Below are 14,209 nucleotides of genomic sequence, written 5' to 3'. Positions count from 1 at the left end.
TTTGCTAAATCCAGCTCCAGTTAAAATGTGTTCTCCAAAGATGAGCCAACTACAATGAGTCATCACTTTTGGAAAACACATTTAGTAACTCCATCCATGAAGGCATAGAATTGGAAGCAGGAATTAACCATCTATAATACTAAAGCACATACAGTACATTTTACTAGCATTTCTTTTCTGGAAGAGAAATTCAGAAGAAAATATTAGGTTCAAAGGAAAATTGTAATACAGTCTCTCAAAAAATTAAGGTTCAAAAGTGGTTTCAATTTCATATTCAAATCTGCCGCAAGAAATATGATAATTAAACACAAATCAGTTTGGTTTTTTTATTTAATACTCCTGCCCTCAGGTTTTTTAGGAAAATAAATACAAACAAAAAAGAAATCTATCCCTTCTTATTTATTGATATGAAAACAAACAATAAATATATGGTTTCAAAGTGATCATTTTACAGAATTGTGGTCCCTTAGCATTTTTTTAAGAATTCACATAGCTATTGAAAATCACAGAATTGTATGTAAATTGCTGTTTCTTTTCCTGCATGACTAGTGCAGATAGAAGAATCAAAAATTGGTTTGTGTCTGCCTTTTTTTGAGATACATAACCTATGTACATAGATGTTTATCATGAAAAATGGAAATGTCTAAATGCTTTCATTGAATGTGTTTGAATGTGATTGACATGGAGGTTTTATAGTTAGAAAGACTTAAGGAATAACTATTTATTTAAAAGAATATTCCAAAATGTGTGAGAAATAATTGACAAAATTTAGATATATATTTGAAAATAAACTATATTTTAGATACTAGAAAGTACATATTTTTAGAGAGATCGATGCAGATTGGTCCTTGAACTCGATAGTTTAAAATTTTTTGCTTGTTTGTAGGCAGAGCAGCATTGGCATTGTTCCTATTAAATTAATGTGTTTAAGATCAGAAATTCTTAAATTATTATTACTCACACAAGAATTTGCACTTGCTGAAATTCTTCAATTTAAAATTTTCTGAGGAACATCAGAGCATCACAAAACCTGACTTTATTCTGCAAACAAAATCTCTAAAAGATATTCTAAAAGGTGCTCAAATGTGTGAATTTGGAAAATTCTGTGATTTACAGATTTTGTCTAAGTGCATTAATCAGCTAACTCCCATATGTTTTCAACTTTAGAAGCCTTCCAGAAAAGAATACTAATTATTTGTTTCCTAATATAACAGAAATTAATACATGCTAAATGTTTAAGGTCCATGTGTAACCTTGCAGGTAGTCAGCACCATCCTGGTCACTTTAATCATACTGATATTGATAACTATCCCATTTTTTGAAAGACTTAATTTCTATTCCTTATTTCTTTTCAGCAGAAGAAAACGAGCAGCTTGTCACTATGGTATTAGGTGGGAGGCAGTGCATGGCAAGATATGAGTCAGTCATTAAGCCTGCTGGTCAGTTTAAAAAACCCTAAAACACAAAACAAATTGCAGCTTGTCATAATTACTGGGGCAATTCTATGCAGAGAGAATATGCATTAGGCAATTTATTCATGGATGGGAATTTATTTCCAGAATATGCTAATACTAAAACAGGGGATACATTTGAGATACCTCTTCTCTACCTTGCTCCAAAAAACTTCAAATACCTGGATTTTATATATTCCCACTTTAGCAAACTGATTGATGTTTTTTATCTGGGCTAGTTCTGTATTATACCAATGCCCATCCTTGGGGTTTTATTCTCTAAGATATTTAAGTGGGATATTTATAGGGAAACCATGCTGATGAAGACCTTATATGCTAAGCTCTAGAATGACAAGAATTTCTGCTTTGGTTAAATGAGAGCAAGTATATAAATATACCTCAGCCCTTTGTCACAAAAGTGTGTGGGAGAGGCACATTAGGCGAGGTGCTAGAAGTGAGGGAAGCTCTAACTACTTGCAGCTATGACACATTATTATTCATTGCATGGCATGTCACTCAGACTGTCATAATGCACAGCAGAGAGCATGCACGTTATCAGTGCAGAACAGCACTGAGGGGCTGCAGAGGCACAGGTCATTTGGGGAAAATACCTCTGTAACAATCCAGGCACAAGTTTGCTGCTCTTTGTGAAACGGATCTGGCAACACGAGCAAGGGGATCATCAACTGGTTACTATCAACAAAATTCATCCATTACAAATGGAGACACATCTAAAAGGGCTTCCTGACGTGGTTAGAATTCTCTATGCAAATAAATATTTATAAATAAATAGCCAATAAATATTTTCCAACAAGATATATCAGTCTTGGAGAAAGTGATCTGAACAAAGAACAGGTTAAATGCTCGAGAAGTTGCATGGGACCAAAGTCAGTACAGTGCTTGCGCTATGGAAAAAAGGTTAGGAAGAGAAGGTAGAATCTGCAGGGTCAGAGAAAGCACAAATACAAAACCTAAAATCAGCCAGGAAGAATGAAAATAAATAAATCAGCAAAGGAAATCAGATATAGGCATCAGGTTCAAACACACACACACAAAACAAATGAGTCAATTAGAAAAAGAAGGCAGTCTGAATTTCTTGAATATGAAATTATCAATTTATAGATATGAAAAAATCAAACTTAGTTTTTATGTATTTGAAAATTAGCTTTTATGAACAAAAATCTATGTTTTTTTCTGACAAAAATTTGCTTTCTTAAGTATTTGCAAACAATGAAATCACAATGTGCAAGCTTATTTTTCAGGCCCATCTTTAAAATGATTGCAATATTTAAATGATTGCAATAACTTCTTCAATTTTTCTGCTTCTTTCTGTTTTCTTTTCCCATACTCAGTAGAAGCCTCTGTTTAGAAATTTTGGTTTTGGTTGACTTTAAAGTCAGGCTTTAGCAGAAATTCAGAGAATCCTCAAACGGACTTACCAGGTCAGAAAACATTACTGCAGTGTATCGTAACCAACCCTGCGTGAGACTTTCAGGCAGTTGGTATCAGCACTTCCAAACATCATCTATACTCCACTCATTATATTTATTTCAGAATGCACTTGATAATTTGATAAAAATCATATGGTAATTTTCTTTGTTAGACAATGAGTTTGAGCAGTAATGACTGAGGTGAAGCACATTTCCAAGGAAACTGTGAGGAACTAATTATCATGCTCCTCTATCAAGAATATCAATTTGTTAGTAACATTTTAGTATTTATCTATCTATGAAACCCTGTGAACTTATTGCCTTTCAATTAACAAAACACCCACACATTAAGTTGTACTGATGCAGGTCTTTTCATGGCAGTGTGTCTACAATCCACGTATAGGAATCATCTCACAGACCCACAAAGCATACCAGCCTCAAAACTATGGTAAGTGTTTTGCAATAGTTATCACACAGAACTTGCACATCAACAGCAAGAATTGGGATTTGTGTTCAATTCCCTTCAAAATTTTAGTAGGTAAAAGACAATACTGTTACCATCATGTCACCATCATTTTTTATCATTGTTCAAAAGACATTGATGACAAAGGACCTGAACAAAACTTTCTAACTTGCTCAGGAGTTTAATGGCCTAAGCAGTACAAAGCATGTTCCTCATTGTATGACCATTTCCTAACTCACTGAACAATTTTAGAACAGTAAGCAAGCAATTTAGAACAACATGGCTGAGGACAAAGGTGATACGGGAAGGTCAGGATGAAGATAAAAAAGAAAACTAGAAAGGATTTATGTGTTCATATCTTCATTAAAAAGTCAATTTCTTTTAATAAGCATTGTACCATGTATAATTAATTTTTCATAAGATTCAGAATTGTTATCTGACGACTTTTACCAAACTTTTTATAGAAACTATCTTTTATAGAAACTACCTTTTATTAAACAATCAGAGAAGTTAAACACAAAGAAGAGAGGAAATATACTGTTGCAGAATGTGATACTCTTCCTAGAACATTCTTGGTTTGGGTTTTGTTGGTATTTTCCTTCAGTTTGTTTTATTATTTTTTGGGGGTTTTTTTCCCATTAATATTTACAAGGGACAAATTAAATTACAGAGTCATTACTTTGGAAAGGAAGGGGTCATCCAGTCCAGTGTTCTGCTTAAAATATATCTGATTAGAACAAGTATCTCAAGGCACATCCAGCAGAGACATACAACACCTACAAGAGCCCACAATGTCTCTGGCATATCTTACCTGTTTTTTAACCACCCCAGCATTTTAGGGGGTTTCCCCCTATTATTAATATGAATACTGGGAGCTACACTGAGAAGGAATTGCTCAGGAATGTTGTCTATGCTGTCCTGGGAGCTGAATTCACCATTGCAATGCTGGTAATCATTGTCTATTGAATAGGAACCTACTGCATGGTCTCAGAAGAGTAAATAGCACCCACTCTGCTAATCTAGGCACTAGAAATATTTCACACAAAGTCTTATACTTTTAAATTTAGAATGAAAATATTGAAAAGGCAACCTTAAAACCAGAACAGTGGGATTAAGATATTAAGAATGATGAGACAACACCTGTATCTCCAGTACCTCAACAAGTTTATTAGCTAAAGAAGTGATGATCTTTATGCAAAATTGTCAACAGGGCATTGTGGGACATCTGGTTTTATTTTATGAGTTTTATTGATATCCTGCTTTTCCTTGTGGTACTCTGGTGTCCTGGATTTATTCATTATTGAAAATAAAGTTAGAATGAATTATCCAACACAAAAGTGTTCATCTCAAGTCCCAGTCTTTCAAATAAATGAAGTATAACTAATATAGATAACTTTTACCCAAATGTGTCAGAAGTAGCTGTATTTTCCATTTCAAATTACACTGGATCATTCCAGATGAAACTGGCCTACTTTAGCCTACATAAATTTATACTGTTATTAGATATGGCATATCTTTTTGAATTTTTAGAAGCCAGACTAAAAAGACATTTCATGAAAATGTGGTAAGTTTGAAAATCTTGATAAAAAGTATATAAAGTTTTTTATAATACACTGATATGTAAGTCTAAGCTAAATATTTAATCAAAATAAAATGATATAAAATACAATATTTAGTAATATGTAATTTTAGGATATGAATATACTAAGAAAGAGAATTACTGAGATTATAAAAAGATCCTGCTTTTGAACGATACTTGAAAAAACTGTGAATGCGTAAGACAGTTTGTGGTCAAACGTAGTGGATGTCCATTGAAATGGGAGGCCAAATGTGCACCAAGGATTTATTCTCAGATATTTCTAATGATTACTAGCCAGTTCCTACTGGACCTGCTCAAGCAATGTATACACAAATACTTTGCCAGAATTACCTTCATAAGAAAAGCTGAATTGCAGGGCCAGAGGTTGGACTTCAGTGACCCCTGTGGGTCCTTTCCAACTCAGAATATTCTATGAGTCTAAATATTTTTTTCACCTTTATAAAATGACTGTCAGCTAGTCTTGTTTTATAACACATAAGTATGTGTGTATACATACACTTATTTCGTCTGCCCCATACAAGCAGAGTAAAAATAATTTTGTGTGCAAATATAGCTGTAAATAGTAACCTAGAGAAAACTTGGACATACTGTCAAAATTTAACAGATATCATATGAGGATAGTGAAGTCTAAATTATCAGAAGACATGAAAAGTCAACTGGGGATCAGCATATATGTTGAGTTTTTCCTGACAACTGTCATTCTTATGCCAAAGTTCAGACAAGCAATGGAGATGTCTCACTCTGACAGTCTTCCTCTGCTCCCTGCCAGCACTATCAAAGCATCAAGGCCTCTGAAACAAAACTAACTGATAAAAAATACTAGAGCAAAAGGAGACCAAATTTTTTCCTTATTATCTCATTACCTGTTCACAAGAACTGTGTATTGTTAAGGAAGTTTATGTAACACAGTTTCATCAAGGAACTTCCTGTGTACAGATTTTGATAAAGGTGAGACTGATGCAGCAGAATGCACTTCTGGCTGTGGGTACCTTTCTTCCATGTATATAGGACGTGACACCAGACTTCTGAAAGACTGTCTGGGAGATTGCAGAGAGATATTTTGACCTATGTCTACTGTGTTGCATATGAATTATACTAAATAGGTCATTTAAGGAGTTAGGATGCGTTGTCAACAACTCTTAAAATATCTGTTAGTAATAATTAAAAAAAAAATGAAGTTTTAAAAAAAAGGCAAGAGTGATTTCTAGTTTTTATTCCCCAAAAATAAAAATTATGACTGTAAAAGATAGTCCTGTATCTCCTCCAGAACACAGCTGGTAGGAGAAAATAAGCAAGACTGACTAGCACACTTATTATTATAAATCATTCTTGGCACCTGCATGAGTTAAAGCAAAAATCTAGTTTAATTTACAGCAACAGAAGAAAACTGGAGGAGTGGCGGGAATAAAATTGCTAGCTTTAAGAACAACTTTCTTCAAAATGCACAGTAACCATGATTGTGATTCTACTTCCAAAATGTTCAAATCATCAAACAGAAATGAATGAACTTGTATGTTCCTCATTTCAGGTAAATTCAGCAATACATGAGTCAACTCTTGATTTTCTCCTTGCTTTCAATAACCACTCTAATAGTACTCAAATCTGTTGCTATGTAATTTCACTTCACAGGAAAAAGTGGTTGCACCCAGACTTTTTTCCAAACATTTGTATTTGTATGACCTTAAATTAAAAAGCACATATTTTATGCCTGCATTTTCCAGACTTATTTTAAATACTGATACATGCAAATCAATTCAACCTTGAATAATTCTCAAGCTACTAGAAAAGTACAAGACAAAACAAAGAAATTCTAACATCACTTGAATTTGCCACAAATAGCCACCTTGCCACTAGACTTGGAGTAAAACCTTTGATTTTCACACATCTACTTGCTGGACTTGCCATGCTTTAGATGTCTGTAAGAAGTAAGTACCAGGGGGGAAAGTCAATTAATTTCCCTTAGCAAAAAATTTCAGTATATTTAGCCCAGAGTGATTTTGTGATATTTTTGCACTTACTTTTCATGGACTGGCTCCCACATAACCATTAACAGTTTGTTTGCATCTTGAAAGTCACTGTCGTAATTTTAAGTCACCAGTTAAATTAATTTATTTTATTATAGTTTCTATTTGAGGAAAACAACTCATTTCTGTAATCTATGGGAAAATCTCTGCTGATTCTGAAGGTCTGAAGAGAAGCTATAAATAGTAGAAATATATTATGAATATTTTCAAGGGAGAGCAGTAGTACAAACCAGTCTATTTGCCATTTCAAAACTAAGAACAGGTTTATACTTTGAATGCCAATACAAAAAAAACCCCACTAAAATTTGGAAATAAATTAATTTTATGAGGTTTGAATGTAAAAATAATCTTCACCTTGAATCTAGAAGTCATCTATCCCATTTTATATTTAGAAAAGTAGTTCCTTTAGGCAGGTAATATTTTTACTGCTCTACCTTCTCTCACAAGGTAGACTGTCACCCTTTTTGATAAGCACTCTACATTTTTCAGGAAGAATTTAGTAATAGATATTCTACTGCCTTATGGTCCAATATTTCAGTGTCTATATTAGAATGAGATTTCCAATGACAACATGGAAAAAAGTGTCACAGTATAAACCCATATCCTACAGAAACTATAGCCGATATTAACCAACATATCCTGCCCACATTCCGCATGGATTGCCCTTGTTTACAGCAACTTTTCATGTGCTGAAAAATTTCACTATCCCCCACTTCCATACCTCATTCTTCTCTTCTTCTCAATGCCACTTTTTTCAGTTCTTTCTGAAATGCCAGTTTCTCTAGACCTTCTTTCTCCTCATTGCCAAGATATGTAATAGCTCCTTTTTGAAGCTGAATTTCAAATTCCATTAAAATCCTCAGAAATCCAAAGCAGAAACACTGCATACAAGATCAAACAATGTGCCTTTTGTTCTGAAATTATTTTTTCAAAATTGTTTTTAATAGAAAGAAAATGAGAGAAAATTTTAATTCATTTTGACACCAGTGTACTTTTTCTTTTTGATTTTGAATTTTAAAGGATTAGCTGGAAGATCATGCACATACATGCATTCATAATTTTTGTCTTTCAAACTCAAAGGTTAAAATGCAAACTCTTTAAATAACTTCAAAATCCTAATTATTAACCGATACACAATCTGCCCTTAGGAAATAACTTTTTCCTATAACATTATTTTGCCAAGATTGCCATGTACACATTTAAAAACTACTTGTGAAAGTGTCAATCAGTTTATAAGTGTTTTGTCCATATCATCAAGTACTTCTGGGTTGTTTTCTGCATCATATTCTGCATTGCTTTGTGAGATTTAGTGTTAAGTGACTCCCAAATCATTCTATATTATTTGCTACTCCCAAATCAGCTATTATTTGCTATTCAGATGGTTCTGTCTGTACTTAACATTATGATTTTTCATTCAGTTTTTCTTTGTTTGGTTTTCATTAATTTTTCCCATTTGAAGCTTCTGTATTAAACACACTATGGTGTCTTAGAAGGATGAAAGACCACATGCCACTTTAATCCCACTTGCTTAAATTCACATCAACTGAACAATCCATTCCAGATACCCATATTTCTAGATATTTGTAATTTAGATCAGCAATTTAGAACACAGAGAAAAAAACCCCAATAAATAGTACAGCAAAAAATGAAGATGGAAAAATGTCACGGTGTGTGACTCAGAGTGATGATTTTCAACTGTTCCTTCTACATTTGAAATGAGACAAAGTTGATGCATGACAAGGTACAAACAACCATTGCATGCAGTGATGTCTCTGACATTCCCACGAAAATGCCTGTGTGGGTTTTATTAGGAGAGAAAAAACTACCCTCTGAAAATATCTTTAAGTGTATTGCTGGGTTTAATAAGAGCATTAGTGCTGAGTACCACCCTACAGTGCTTTTTCAGCACTTACAGTATATGACTTTTTACATAGTATGAAGACCACATACTCCCTGTAACTGAATTTTAATGAGTAAAATGTCTCTGGAGAGAAAGTGAAAAATAAAAATTCTGTTACTCAACTCATCCCATCATCACTGATCATAAAACAACTCAAAAACCTGTGTGTAACATATAGGCCATACTATCTGAATAGGCATATATGGAAAAATTTTATGTTACACTGACACTTTGATATTTTTGTTAAGGGAGGCCACATCTCTACTTATATATGACTGAGATCTAATCTGTTTTCCATTTTGCAGATTTCTTTTAAGAATGAATTAATCAAAACAAGTGTACTCCTGTAAACTTAACCATTTTTAGGCTGTTCTAGGAAGTTACAAAGAGATTCTGACGTGTGCACTTGCTGAGTGCTTGACGTAAGGAAGCAAGGAGCACTTCCCAAAAAAAAGCACAGTGGAAAAGAATTCTAAATACCATATGTTCTATGCCATTCTCAAATCCCTTAGGTTTTAAGCAGAAACTTTTGGTACCTACAATTCTAATCAATAAATTAATTGCAAAATAACTGAGTTCATCTCAATGACTTTTTTAATATTTCCAACCAGTAGTTAAAACTTTGTAAATGTCAAACTATAAATCAGAGGTCGAACAGGGTCTTGGGAGCTCTGGTATTCAAAAATACCCCACAGCTTTGCATCCAAGGCTTGCACTTGGAAACCCCTCAGTGTTCCACTAAATCCCAGATTTCTTGAACTCCTTGAATGAATCATTTAGCCTGGTTCGGATTCAGTCCTCCTTTTGATGGACTTGCAACTGTAAATAAATTCTTTCAGGATTCCTGTTTCTTCAGTTAATGCAGTTATGTTAACAAGACAGGGCCTTTTTAACTAAGGAGGAAAGCTTTTCTTCTGCTATTAGAAACCTTATTCTAAGTTTTACATTTTCTCGCATTTTATATACAATTAAACTAATACACTGCAGTTTTAATACTGAGTCACACCTAATTGCAAATGTACACTCATTTTTGGATGATCTAGTCCAAGCACAATGAGACACTTATGTTCATAGCGGCTCTGTTTCATATTAAGAAGGATTTATAGGGAAAATATTCACATTAATTGAATTTCCACATCAAAAAATCCCCACCGAACACCAATAAACCCATCCACCCCTCTCCAAAAAAATTTCCAACCAAAAAACTCCAAACAAAACCCTGCAGTCCTTAAAAAGGATTATTACTTATCTCAGTGAAAGGGACTTAGATTCTGAAGTTCTTAAAAATTTTCCATGAGAATTTGTTAATTCTCTAGTTTTAGGATGATCTGTTTTTTATTTAACTTAAACAGTAGAGTAATGAAGACAACTGTCTGCCACGTAGTGAAGACAGCTGTGTGCTGAACTCAGTTTGTTTTTCAGTAACCACACCATACTCCTCCTGTCAAAGATCTTAATTCGTAGACATTTATACAGTACAAAATACAATGGTGTAGAAACCTACCGAAAGGCCTAGCAACCATTTATAAACCACTCAACTTTTACTTGAGGATTTAAAATAGTCTATGGCTCCTGTGTGAAGCTTTGCACAGTGACTACTTCATTTGCTAAGATACAGCAGACCTCCTGTAGCAAGCTATGTGTAGAATAATTCCTATATCTGATTGATAAGTAAATCAACTAATTATAGTCTAATACTTACTGACCACACCTATAACATCTCATTAGGCAAGGGATGTTTATGTCTTTCAGAATCATCTCTCTGAAGCTCCACAACAGTCAGGTCCTAATCACCTAACTTTCAGGACATTTTTCTGATCTTGCATGTGCATTGCTGTTTGTCAGAAGTATTGTGCTTCAATTTCACTGTAGTATGACAAGAAGAATAAATTAATAAACACCAACTAAATCTCATTATGGAACTGTTAACTCCCCACAGCCTGCAACATTTCAACAACTAAGTCAGAAAGCCAAATTTACCACCTTAACATGCAATAATTTCACTCTCCAACCCCTTGAAAACCATCCCTAATTAGACAAAATAAGCAGAGATAAGCTTGGGGGACAGAAAAATCAAGTAAGTTGTTAATAAAATTTTAGTATTTTAACTTAATCTATTCACAGGTAATTTGGGATATTTTTATTTTCTTCTTTAATTAAGAAATATTATGTTCTATACTGTGAAGAGATTAATATTTAAATTAGTAATGCTTATGAAAATACTAGATCTGAAACTCCATTGTATTAAGAAAAGCCTGAGGCAATTTCACTATGAAATTGCTGAAATATTCCTGAGGATCTATATATTTAATTGACAAATCCAGTTGCCTTTATGATCAGCTACCTGAAACATCTTATGTCCAGTAAAGTTTCTTTAGTGAATTATGTTGACATGCTTTCTATTGTACTAATTAACCGATGGATAGCAGGAAAAAAAGAAAACAGCAGTGGAAGAGATTCAAGAAACTTCTACATTTACAGAGGCAAAAACTCCATCAAATTCTGGCAAAAGCTGTAATGAAATGTAGCATCAAGTTACAGATTAAAAGCCAAAGGTATTTTTTCTATTCAGTACTCCAAGGAAAAATCAGTGAGCATTAAAACTCAATTCTTGTTGCTGAATCTGCATGCATAGGAGTGAACATGACTCATTCATCATTAAAGTACAGATGGACAGGCTATCATAAGTGATTTTTTTAAACTTTGTGAAATCTATCTCAGCAACCATTAATAATAACTACTAGGCATATTTACTTGGGATCACTGGGTCACAAAGGGCATGATAAACATAGTGACATGTTCTTGGCATGATTGAAAAATGAGTTTTGGCCTGGCTGAGGTCTCCCATATGTGTCCTGTAAGCCCAGCTAATGAGGCAGGACAATCATTAAAACTGGATGAATTAATATGACATGAAGAGGAGAATCCACAGATGCAGTGACAGAGATGAAAGTAGGTCACATTCTCACAATTTAAATAGAAGCAGTCTAGACAGCATTAACATGAGCCTCGAAAGACTTGTACTGAAACCCTCAGCACAAAACTGCAACATCTACTATGGCTGATGATGAATATAAGAATAAAACAACTAAGATAAAGATCACAGATATACATTAAATGGGAAAAAAGAAAAACTACATTGGCTTTAGCTGGCATTCAGTGGATTTAAAATGTTTACAGCATACCCAATAAATAGGATAGAAACCAACCAATATAATAATTATTTTGAGGTAATTTCCCTTCAAAAGCTGGTAACTGTAAAAAATAAAAATACATCTCCCTGTTATTTTACAAGAGAATTGAAAAGGCTTGTTTTCTCTAAATCTGTTGGCAGAACACCCACTTTTAAAAAAGAAAAAAGCCTCAAATAGCCCACAAAAAAACCTGTTGCATAGAACAGTAAGAGTTCCTCATTCATTCTTTCCCTTCATCTTTATTCTTTGCTCTTTTTAAGAGGATAGAATGGTAATGTGGAGTGGACACGTGAAGCAGCAATGACAGGATGAAGACAAACAACTGAATTCCTAACATGATAAACTGAGATAGGAAAAAATGTTCCCTGTTTAAATAAATGGAAGAATAATGTTTACACAAAAATAACAACTGTTGATTATTGTTCAACACTTATATAATACATGGTGTGACCAGTTACCAGGTGAAGCTTCTCTTCAAAATTTTTGTACCACAGAAACTTTTTCTGTTTTGTGCACATCCCCTACCATGAAATGGAATGATACAACTACCAAATAATTTCCAAAGTCATGGATATTTCGTAATGTGTTGTAATGAGTGGATATTTTTGCAGTAATAAGCAGGTTATCTTTTTAGCGGCTGCTTGATCTGTGTCCCAGTAGTAGAATTACTTACTAACAAGAAGATGCTTCTCAAACTGCAGTGCCCTCTACAAGAAAAGGTATCAAGCTTCATTGTATGGTCATGTTGCCATTTTGGATCGTTAAATTCCACCAAAAACCTGTACTAGGCTACCCCAACTTTTTTTTTTCCCCTCACTCCAACATTCTTTATAAGAAATATAAAAAAGTGTGTATTGGTTCATTCCAATATAATATTGGTAATACTCACATTTTTTATTATTTGTCCATTATTTTTATATCTTCTAGAAACAAAAGTAGGCATATCTTATCTATATTAGGTAGGTATAGAAGTACCACAGAATTCCCATTTTTAGTATATAGGCAAAAGAATATTTTGGAATCATATAGCATTGTGTAATTTGATCTAAAGCTACACATATTTCAAATATGCTTTAAGCAAACTCACGTTTTAAATATATGAAAAAATATTAATTTACTCACCAATTAAGTTCTATAGTTGTTTTAAACATAGAATAGATAAATTTGCCTGTCATTCTCAAACAGCTATGCCATTTTCCAAGAGGCAGAAGCCCCTTTGTAACACGGCTAAGAAAACAAAAATTATTCTAAAAAGGCATAGGGAAAAATTCCAGTTTAGAAACAGGGAAAATGTTTCTGCTTTATCTGAGAACTATCATTAGAAAGGTAACAGTAAGAATACATATTGCCTGCTTATTTCTTCCAATGTTCATATTGTTTCTTATTGGAAATCTTTTCAGTGTATTTAGCCAAGTACATGTATATATACCAGCTTTTCATTACTGCTTCATATATCCTTTCAAGACACATGCATAGTTTTGGTCTTCACAACTACAAGCATTGAAGCAGCAAGATTCAAATGTGGAAAAAAATTGTGCCATAAATCGTGTGTTTTGAAGATCTCAAGATGAAACACAGAAATAAGTGATGTCTTCAAACTCTCCTTGGGCTCAGGAGAGCCTAAATGACCTGGAGAGTTCTGAGAAGTACTGAGAGAGTAGTGAGAGTTGATTATACACATCAATATCAAATGTTAGGCAAGTTGAAAGGCATCTGTCTTGGACATATCTTTATATGATTCTTAGTCATGGATTTAAACAAAAATTCTCCCAGGGAGATAAAACAGCTTAACAGCCAGATGCTGCAGAGCAGTATTTGGCACACGCAGAACTGATGAAGTTACCGACTATGAAGTGAACAGAAGAGACTGCAAATGTTCCCAATGCTTACAATCAAAACAGCAGAATGTATAGGTAGAAACTTTTAGCTGAGTAGAGTGTGGCTTAAAGCAGAAGTAAATACCAACTGGTACATGGACATTTAGAATATATGAGCTGATATCCAGCCATTCCACTTTCAATTATTCCAAATTACACCAGAGTAGACAGGAAAGTAGACTTCTGCATTTAGGAAGAGTTGTTACTTCTTATTTCTAAAGTCCTGAGAACTCTCTAGATGGGCCAATAGCAAGGCTTTCCAATTTTACT

General features: G+C 33.8%; 1 protein-coding gene across 6 annotated transcripts in view; it reads right to left on the bottom strand.

The window, feature by feature from the left end:
• Positions 1–14,209, bottom strand: part of LRRC4C (leucine rich repeat containing 4C) — a 482,349-nt gene that overhangs the window by 98,829 nt on the left and 369,311 nt on the right. The gene's annotated exons all lie outside the window — the stretch shown is intronic.

Source organism: Melospiza georgiana, chromosome 6 (genome assembly GCF_028018845.1).
Source record: "Melospiza georgiana isolate bMelGeo1 chromosome 6, bMelGeo1.pri, whole genome shotgun sequence".
Taxonomy (NCBI): Eukaryota; Metazoa; Chordata; class Aves; order Passeriformes; family Passerellidae; genus Melospiza; species Melospiza georgiana.
Note: the sequence above shows the minus strand (reverse complement) of the source record. Positions and strands in the feature narration are given on the sequence as shown.